General features: G+C 44.8%; 1 pseudogene; it reads left to right on the top strand.

Annotated features, from left to right (window-relative positions):
- The first annotated feature begins 3,443 nt into the window (after positions 1-3,443).
- On the top strand, positions 3,444-3,971 carry LOC147455855 (uncharacterized; annotated as a pseudogene).
- The last annotated feature ends 5,163 nt before the right edge of the window (positions 3,972-9,134 follow it).

The following is a 9,134-nucleotide window of genomic DNA, read 5'->3' as shown; positions in this document are numbered from 1 at the left end:
CTCTGGACTTCATGAGCTCTTTGAGTGTAGGCTGTCCTAAAAACAAGGCAGTGTAGTGGCTCCGTATATCATGGTAGGCTCGCGAGCTTCAAACATAATTCTCCTCGCTCTCCACGTCTGCTCTACATATCCTGCATATCCTGTGCTCTCTAGAGATATGAGCTGCTCGCCCTACCTCAATCTCCAGTCTTTGTGAAGAGACTCGAAGCTGTCCAATGGCTACTCTAGCGTTGTGGGGAATATAAACATCCATGTATCTAGGCCTTTTGATGAAGCCATCCTCTAGAATAGTCATGAACTAATCCTTGTAGTACAACATCTTTGGTGGAAGATGCTGTCTAGGTGTGATCCATGTCTCCCTGATATATAGCTGCCAAACATCATGTTTGAGCACCTGATTCCTCTCCTCATGGGAAAGGAAAATGAGTGGTGAGGCGGGGTTGTACTGAAAGGGTGGTAGCTGCTGAATATCCAAACCATGGGTGTTGAACAACTATGTCACCTGTGCATACCATGATCCACTCTCTCCAGAATTAGCTAGCTGGTGGGATGCCTCAAGTGCTCCATGTGATGTCTATCTGGGGGAAGCTGTCGCACTCGCTGGATAGAACATACTATCTAAAAAAGAGCCTCTACTAGCATAGGTGGTGTGGCTAGCTCTGCTCTGATGATGTCATGTGGCACTGAGGGTTTCCCATGTATCAAACAGGATAGCATAATAATATGTGGGTGCTCAACCTTGTGTCCAGAGAGAGAGAGAGAGAGAGAGAGAGAGAGAGAGAGAGAGAGAAAGAGAGAGAGAGAGAGTGATTGATGGAGACAGAGAGAGAGGGGCATTGCATGCTTGGAAGAAGAATGTGGGGCGTTGTGAGCGCTCTAGGAAAGCATTCGTAGAAGGAAAAGATTTCATAGTGAGTTCATTTAGTTGTTTGTGTAAAAGAACTCGTGAAACCACAGTGGTTCGTTGATACTGTTGTTTTAGAAGACTGCACATCTCATGTGTTGTTGGAGATTGCCGAACTAGTTGTAGTTGTTTGCCCCCAAGGTGAAGGACGATTTCGGTGTGTGCTTCAAGGTCATTTTTATTACAAGCATCAATGCCTTCTTAGGTGGCACGTGGCTTTCCTGCAACTGTTATAGCAGGGTTTGCCTCTGTTTCATCAACAACTTTCAAATTGCCTGCTTTTTCGAGAACCATTTGGAGTCGTAGACTCCATGGAAGATAGTACATCGTATCCCATAAGATAAGTGGGTGTCTGGGTATCTCGGCCTTGTCACAAGACCATTCTCAATAAGTTGGAGAAGATGCTCTCTATAGCATTAGTTACCTGCAAAGGAAATGGGAAATGGAAACGAGAGGCCCCAAATGCAACCGCAACCGGAGGAGCCTTACTCACAGAAACGCTCCCAAAACGGGGGAGTAAAAAAGGCTGATTATGGCTATTTTTTAGAGAGGGAGGGAGAGTCAAGAGAGAGCTAGTTGTATTATATATGTTTGTGTTAGTCTGACATATAGCTGTTTTAAAATGTACAGATACAATGAGTGACCCTGGTCGTAGTGTTAAGCTTACCATCATCAAGACTTTGCTACGGAGCACTTGACTTTCACGAGAGGCGTTGACGGAGGCTATGTCCGATTATGTGGAGATGGATGCCGTAGGTTTAGATGACGCCATCGAGATTCTTGGGAGGTTTAGTATGCCCGTACGTTCGGGAGAGGGTACGTACTCCCAGCCACATATAGTAGCAGAGGTCACACTAGAGCATTTCGGTAAGCTTCTGGAGTGATAAAATTGTAATGTCAGTCTTCTTTTGTGTAAAGTACTCTTAAAACTTGTTTCTTTTGCTATCTTTGCTTGCTTAGGACCCCTACCCCAGGTACATCACATCACGAGAGTCAGCGGCTTACTCCTGATGTACCTCCTCGTACTCAGGTGACACTTGAGTCACAGGCTAGTGGCCATCAGTCTCGGAGGTATTTCTTTTATGTCGATTATGGAATTAATATCAAGTAGTGTTTAAGAACTATCATCCTAACTGCCGTATGTTTGTATTCATGTAGCTCGCATCGTCGACAGAGTAGCACGTCACCAGAGATATCGACTCGCGAGAGACCGCCTCAGCCTCCAGTGCCCCCCTCAGTGCCCCCGCCATTGCCGATGCGCACTTGCACCGGCAATTTGGGCGTCACGTGCGACATCCTGCCTGATGGGTCTATTCTCCCTCTTGGAGCCGGCTTACTCTTCAGACGTCGGATTGGAGATCTCTGCATGTCATATCTCAAGCAAGTTCATATTCCATGGGAGTAAGTATTAATTAACATCAAAAAGTATGATTTACATTTTGTTATTGAAATTACTAATTGACTTTTTGATGCACTGTAGTGATCAACTTGAGGATGACAAGAAATATGTCATCAACTCACTCGAGGCAGAGTATGGGATAGGATGGAGCCACAAATGTTTGCTTAAGCGAATGTGCAAGCTCATGGCTACGAAACAATACACGGTATGAGAGAGAGAGAGAGAGAGAGAGAGAGAGAGAGAGAGAGAGAGAGAGAGAGAGAGAGAGAGAGAGAGAGAGAGAAAGCTTTATTAACCTCTTCTTCTAGAGGCCGAAGTCGGCCTATGAGACAAAACCATGTACATATGTGTATCCTCTGATAACCAAAAAGGATTAAAGTGCTGAAAAACTAAAGTAAAGTGGTACATACTGCTAAAAAAAAGGTGATACAAGGCTAGAGTAATCTCCTCAAGGGTAGGGTGAGTACATGTGCATGTAAAATGAGGGGATGGAGCTCTATCTCTAATGGATGCATAGCTATATGCTTAGGAGATACAACCATGATATGCAAACTAGCTCCATCCAGTACCAAACTAGGGGTGTAGGATATCATGCATAGGTGGGTAGGGTGTGAAGAGTCCTTGTAGTATGGTGGCAAGGTCGGAGTAGACTCGTTGTATCGCTCTCTGTCTGTCATGCTCATGGTGTTCCCGGATCTGGTGGATCTCCCTCTGGTGTGCTCGTCGGGTCCGGTATCCCACAACTCTAGGTCGTCTCCTAGCTCTAACCACCTCTTCCTGCTGTAGAGTGACCCCTCTATAGAGTGACCCCTCTATGTGTGGTAATAATAGGGGGTGCTGGAGTCGCTCGATGAAAATAATCTGTAAGCTGGGACTGTCTATCTCCACTAGGTGACTGTAGCAGCAGATCTCTATGTCTTTGCATCTCTAGAAGAAAACATCCAAGCTCTCTCTGGTCTCTAGACTCCATGAGATCTCTGAGTGTAGGTTAAGGCAGTGTAGTGGCTCTATTCTGAGAGAGACACAGAGAGAGAGAGAGAGAGAGATCTAGTTTAAATATTTCAAACTGAGAGGTCCCAAACTCAGCCTACCTTGCAAAGATTGGCTTCTCCCCATCAGGACTACGCGTCTTGGACGTTTATGGGTGCGCGTAAGTCGCTGAAAATCATTGTTTTTTGTGTTTTTCAGCGCTCTACACTTGCTGTTTTTTGGCGTACAGCAGCGGATTTACTGGGTTTTTTGGATGACATTGACATTTCAGAGGCTTATACACTTCTCGAAAGTGTTTTGGAGGCATCTCGGGCTGTTTTCTCGAGCTGTTTTGAGGAGGAGTCCACTTGCGGTTGCATTTTTGTGCCTATTTGATCTTGGAGTCTTCCATCTCTCATACATGGCATACCTTGCCCTCTGAGGAGGACACTAATCGGAGTTGCAAATTATACCTTACGGCTTCTCCATGTTCCCGGAGAGTGCCAAGTTTGACAGTGCTAATTGGTCCATATGGAAGACAAAGGTGCATACTATATGTATGTACAACAAAGTTTTGGATTGGCTCGAGGATGCGGCACAGGCGATTATGCCTCACCCAGCGGAGGAGGACTATACACATGGAACGGCAGATGAGTGACAAAAGATAGACCGCAAGGTGTTTACTTTTCTTTTTCTTAACCTTTCTAATTCTATCCTTCAAGAAGTCAGAACGGAGTCACATGCCCATGGTCTTTGGAAGAGACTCTCAGATCTCTTTTTAGACAAGTCTATTGGCCGTATTATGCGATTGGAGAAGGAGCTCTACCAGTTGCAGTATAGCCAATTCAAATCTCTCTCAGGGTTGACCCGCACGATGCGAGAGCTATGGGATGATTTGGTTGCGGTCTGAGGTGAGATGACCTCTACTCGGATGGCGCAACAACTCCTATTCAAACTTCCAGACAGGTTCGACTCTTTCTACCAGAGTCTCTTTCAGTCAAGGTGTACCACGCAACCCACTTGGGAGGAGGCTCTTTCCCAGCTCATGCAGATTGAGAGCCGAGCCGAGTTTTGTGTCGGAGGTGAAGGTGAGTGTTGGAGTCTCTTTGATTGCCTCACACGACCTTGCCTTGACCTCTTCACAGTCCGGTGCTTGGATTGTGGATAGTGGTGGGACCACTCACATGACTCCCATGCGGGAGTGGTTCGGTTCTCTTACCTCTTCATCAGATCAATATATTACCTTGGGTGATTCTCACTCGATTCCAGTGGCTGGGACTAGGAGGATTCCTATCTTCCGCTCTTCAGTAGACCCCAAGTATAGTGCGGTTGATGCGCTTTTCGTCCCCGACTTAGCCTTCAACCTTCTCTCGATTTCCTCCTTGGACACCTTGGGAGCTTTTGTCACTTTTGGGGATGGTAAGGTGATTATTACAGATGGTGCTAAAGGTCCAATTCTTGCTAGAGGGGAGCATGATGGCTGGTTATTCAATCTCAAGGCTCTACTCTCACAGGGCACGGTTTCATCTACACTTTGGCATGCTAGGTTTGGCCACCTTAGCTATGCGATGTTATAGCACGCAGCTAGGCATTCCTTGGTGGAGGGGCTTCCATCAATTCGCTCTACATCGACGATCTGCAGGGCTTGCCAGAGACAACAGCAAGCATTCAAGCTTCTGAAAGAGAAGCTTACTACAGAGCCAGTCCTTATTTTGCCGGACTCAAGAAAGTCTTTTCAGGGGCAGTGTGATGCATGTGGCAACAGTATTGGTGCAGTGCTTATGCAAGATGGACATGTTATTGCCTATGAGAGCAGGGCATTGAGAGGGCCAGAGCAGCTTGTGTAGATTTACGCGAAGGAGTTGCTTGCCGTTATTCATTCTCTAGAGTCATGGAAGCACTATCTTCTTGGAGAGGATTTTACTATGCAGACTGATCATCAGTCATTGCGATATTTTCTCACTCAGGCCAAGATTTGTGAGAATCATTTGTCATGGGCCAACTTCTTGTCTATGTTTCATTTTCAGCTTGTGCATGTTGCGGGCAAGGAGAACGTGGTAGAAAATACCTTGTCTAGGCGCCCACATGTAGCGACCGAGTTGAATGAGATGCAAGATCATTACAATACAGATGCGGATTTTGCTGAGCCCTATGACGCTCTTGTTCGTGGCGAGCATCTTGATTCCTTTTCTGATGTTTCGTGGAAAGCTTTGTGTTTATTGACTTCTTCAACAGAAGGTTATGACAGAGAGTCATGCACCACCCTATTGACCTGTATTGACCAAATTTTGGTAGCATAACAACTCCAAACTGGTCCCAAACAAGTTCCCAATCAAGAACTCACTTGCTTCGACAAAAACCCTCTAATTCCAACTCAAGAAGAGCAATTACAACTCTCTGGAATTGGCTTTTCACTTGTTTCCAGCCCCAACGTTTCCCAAAAGTGTACTCTGACAATTGGGCACTGTTTCCAATGTTCCAGGCATCCATACGACTGCAAAACAGTCCAAAAACGGTAATTTCAGGCCGTTGTATTTTCTGGTTATGGCCTATTTTGACCTGTTTTCACCTCTCTAGTGTCCCTGTACTGTTCTCTGTACCTTGGGCCATGTGCCCCTAGATTCTGGCATGATTCCAAGCACAAAACAACCCCCAAATAGCTCAAAAGTAGCAGCCAAACAGTGCTGATTTTTGTACCTGTTTGGCGAGGTAATTAACTTCACCTCTTCCTGTATAGGGAGGCTCTTGCCTCAGCAACAGAGCATCAAAAATCACAAGATTGTACATGATCAATCTGATGAGCCAGTCAAAAAGCTCAAGAGAAGCATAGATGCCGATTGCACTTCAGAGAAGGTGATTGGGTTTTGCTTCGATTTAAGAAGGTGAGCGTGCCTCGTGGCATATTCATAACGCTTTACATGTGAGTCTTCTTCGACAATTCATGGGAGAATTGCGGGAATCAACCCGAGGAAAGTCCACAACCCGAGGTTGATGAGCTCGACAAAGTATTACACCCTGAGCAGATTCTAGCCCACAAGGAAAGGCGCCAAGGAGGTAGACTAGTCCGTTGTCGTACGTCTAGGTGGAGATATTAAGTTAAAAGATTGATCAAAGCCGTTATCTGTCTCTTTGGCATATATGCCAAATGTGGTGCACTAAAGAAAGCACGTAAAATGCTTGAGGAGTGTGCTTTTGAACGTTCTCTCTTGGAAGCCATTAAAGCATAGACTCGAAGTGAATGGAGGAGGCTGACTTGGTAGATACGCATATGATTTTAGAACTCTACCTAGTTTTGTGGGAGGAATACCATCACATGATGGCACTTTGGGAGCAGGCCAAGAGCATGGTGGATACATTGGAGGGACGAGGACTTTTGCTGCTCCAATCCCCTACGACCTTACTTCTGTGGGACCAGCAAAAGATTACAAGGAAGGTGGCCAGTCATTCAAGTTTAATACTTTCCATGGTGGGATGGATGAGGTAAAGGCCTTAGCCTTTATCCACTAGTTCGACAACGCCTTTAATGGTGAGAATTTTGTAGAGGCTTCCAAACTTCGCAAGGTCGCTACTTTTCTAAAGGACGATATGCAGTCATGGTGGAATGGCCTTATGAACAACCGCATTCAACCGAGGACTTGGGTGGATTTCAAGAGAACATTTGCAGCTATCTTTATTACTGTGGCTTTTGAAGCGGATGTGATAGCAACTTGGAATACACTTTCATATCTCGGTTGCTCGACTATGGAATAGTACATATCAAAGTTTTGGAAGGCACAATTGCCGATGACTTTGTTTCGGAATGTTACTCTTAAGGATCAAGTTGAGTGATTTGTTATAGGATTGCCAAAGATACTCGGGAATCATTGTATCAAGTTCCGGGTTCGCACTATACATCGGCTAACATTGGTCGACAGGCTTTCTCTATGTATACCAAGACAGCCCAGACTATGGCTGATCTTGATGAACAAGAACCAGAACCAGAGATCATCTTCGAGTAGATCCCGTCTATCTACAGGTTTAGTACCTGATATTCTGGGATCAAGGGATGCGAATGCGAGTTCAGAGATGCAGAGCATGGGGTCAGGTCCGGGATCATCAATTGCTTGTTTTCTTTGATCCGGGGGTAAGGGACAGTTTTATTACACCAAAGCTAGCTGAGAAGATGGGAGTAAAGACGAATGAGATGGGGCTTGCATATACATCTACTAGGACTATTCGTTCTTTCGCAGAGATAGCAACACCTTTGCATGATGAAAGATGGACATGTTATTGCCTATAAGAGCAGGGTATTGAGAGGCCCAGAGCAGCATATGTAGATTTACAAGAAGGAGTTGCTTGGCGTTATTCATGCTCTAGAGTCATGGAAGCACTATCTTCTTGGAGCAGATTTCACTATGCAGACTGATCATCAGTCATTGCGATATTTTCTCACTCAGGCCAAGCTTTGTGAGAAGAATTTTTCATGGGCCAACTTCTTGTCTATGTTTCATTTTCAACTTGTGCATGTTGCGGGCAAGAAGAATGTGGTAGCAGATACCTTGTCTAGGCGTACACATGTAGCGGCCGAGTTGGATGAGATGCAAAATCATTACAATACAGATGCGGATTTTGTTGAGCCCTATGACTCTCTTGTTCGTGGCAAACATCCTGATTCATTTTCTGATGTTTCGTGGAAAGCTTTGCGTTTGTCGACTTCCTCGACAGAAGGTTATGACAGAGAGTCATGCACCACCCTATTGACCTATATTGACCAAATTTTGGTAGCATAACAACTCCAAACTGGTCCTAAACAAGTTTCCAACCAAGAACTCACTTTCTTTGATAAAAACCCTCTAATTCCAACTCAAAAAAAGCAATTACAGCTCTCCAGATTTCTGGTATTTCACTTGTTTCCAGCCCCAACCATTCCCAAAAGTGTACTCTGACAATTGGGCATTGTTCCCAATGTTCCAGGCATCCATACGACTGCAAAACAGTCCAAAAACAGCAGTCATTGAGAAAATTCTGAATGTATTGTGCATCACTATGTTTGCATTCCTGTCAGCTTAGGAGTCAATCTTCTAGTATGTTGTTTGGTGGTTCATTGTGAAGGTACCCTTGCCACCCTGTATACAACTAAAGAAAGAAAAACGAGTCTGAGGGGAATCGAACCCCAACACTAGCCATATGAGGCTATCGCCAAGAGACTCCCCACCACCCACCCTTATTAGTATGATTTTCAAAAGAATAGAAATCTTGACATACAATAAATTGCTTTGAGATAAAATCTTACCCAACATAAGTTGAGTCGTGAGTTGATGTCTAATAAGACTAATAGTCCTCATCGCCATCTCTGAGATTAATCGTCAATAGAATCTCGTCTTCATTATCCTTGTCGACTTCCTCAAACTCCTCCGCCGTTAAATATGTGTTTACATTCATTTCCATTGTCCGCTCGACATCCATCATGTCTTCCTCTTCAGTGTCTATAGTGTCAGAGCACGAATCATTGTTGTTGTCATCATGCACAATGTCATCATGATCTGCAAGGAAAATTCTACAATTCTCTGAAGTCGATGTGTCTAGATTCGGGGAAGGAACAATTTCTTCTTGATTTTCTTCCTCAAGATCAACGCTATCAAACAAGTGTCGACCCCTGGGTTGGACATGCACAACTTGCCACCATGGATGAGCATCTGTATTCTTGAAAAATAATGCTTGTTCAACATGAGGTGGCAGAATGTAAGGCTCTTTTGTTGCACGCATTAACTTTGAGGAGTCGACGGACCAAAATCTGGATGGTTCTCGTCTCATTGTGGCATTATTGCCTTTATACTCGGCACGAAACCAATCCACCTTCAAAATCACCTGTCAAAATGCACG

Source organism: Adiantum capillus-veneris, chromosome 6 (assembly GCF_014529385.1).
Source record: "Adiantum capillus-veneris isolate H3 chromosome 6, ASM1452938v2, whole genome shotgun sequence".
Classification (NCBI taxonomy): Eukaryota; Viridiplantae; Streptophyta; class Polypodiopsida; order Polypodiales; family Pteridaceae; genus Adiantum; species Adiantum capillus-veneris.
Note: the sequence above shows the minus strand (reverse complement) of the source record. Positions and strands in the feature narration are given on the sequence as shown.